This window comes from Citrus clementina, unplaced genomic scaffold (genome assembly GCF_000493195.1).
Source record: "Citrus clementina cultivar Clemenules unplaced genomic scaffold, Citrus_clementina_v1.0 scaffold_8, whole genome shotgun sequence".
Taxonomy (NCBI): domain Eukaryota; kingdom Viridiplantae; phylum Streptophyta; class Magnoliopsida; order Sapindales; family Rutaceae; genus Citrus; species Citrus x clementina.
The window spans coordinates 5,561,286-5,562,451 of NW_006262022.1; the positions used below are offsets into that span (position 1 = coordinate 5,561,286).

At 37.0% G+C, this 1,166-nt stretch overlaps 1 non-coding gene across 1 annotated transcript; it reads left to right on the plus strand.

The window, feature by feature from the left end:
• The first annotated feature begins 562 nt into the window (after window positions 1–562).
• On the plus strand, window positions 563–699 carry LOC112096585. The gene has a single exon (XR_002904486.1). It is a non-coding gene; the product is annotated as a small nucleolar RNA Z247 (small nucleolar RNA).
• Window positions 700–1,166: the final 467 nt, after the last annotated feature.

A 1,166-nucleotide genomic window follows, 5' to 3' on the forward strand; every position in this document is an offset into this window, starting at 1 on the left:
ACATCATTTTCAATCTTCAACTTGGTATCAGAGCTACGGTAAAGTAATGGCATCAGTAAATCTTGTTTCATCTTCTGCACCAGTTCTTAACACAACTGTTAACTCAACAACTTCTTCATTTACATTCAACACTCCTGTTAAACTTGATCAATCCAATTTTCTGATATGGAGATCTCAAGTTTTGGCTTCAATCTGCAGTAACAAACTGGAGAAGTTCATAGATGATTCAGCAACTCCACCTCCATCTCACATTGCTCAAAGGATTGGTGATGATATCAGATCTGTGGAGAATCCAAAGTTTGTGATTTGGAGGTCACAAGATCAAGTACTTCTTGGATGGCTGCTCTCATCAATGAGTGAAGGTATTATTAGCTTAGTGTTTAATCTGGAAACTTCTGTTGAGGTGTGGAAGGCTATTGAAACACAATTTGCCTCACAATCTAAATCTAGACTTCTACATCTGAGATACATGATGAACTCAACTAGGAAATATGATTTGAAAATCAACGATTACTTTATTAAAATGAAATCTATAGCTGATAACATGGCTGCAGCAGGAAGTGCTTTGAATAATGATGATTTAATTCTGCATATACTCTCTGGTTTGGGATCAGAATACAATTCTGTAGCCACTTATATAACTAGACAAGTAGGTGTTGGAAAAATGAATGTTAATGAGGCTTATGCCATGCTTTTAACTCAAGAAGCAAGGATTGAGCAACAAGCTCAAATGCTTGCTGATACAAATGTGAAACAGAATTTTGAAGCAAATATGGTTCTAAATAGAGGATTTAAGAAAGGAAACATGTCTGGTGGTAAAAACTTTGGTGGTTATGGATACAATACTGGAAATAGTGGAGGTTTTGGAACTAATCATTACAAAGGCAATTATGGAGGATCTGGATATGGATTTGCTAGTAATGGAGATTCTCAGTACAAAGCCTATCAAGGTGATAATCAGAGAGGTGGAGGAAGCAATTGGAATCCAAATGCTGGTAATGGAGGATATAATGGCAGACCTTCTGGACATATCAAGCCTCAGTGGAATGGTTCTAAACCAACCTATTAAATATGCCTCAAGACTGGGCATACTGCAAACATTTGCTGGAAACTTACTGAGTTCATGAATTCTGGAGCATATAGACCACCACCAAATCGAAATCCAA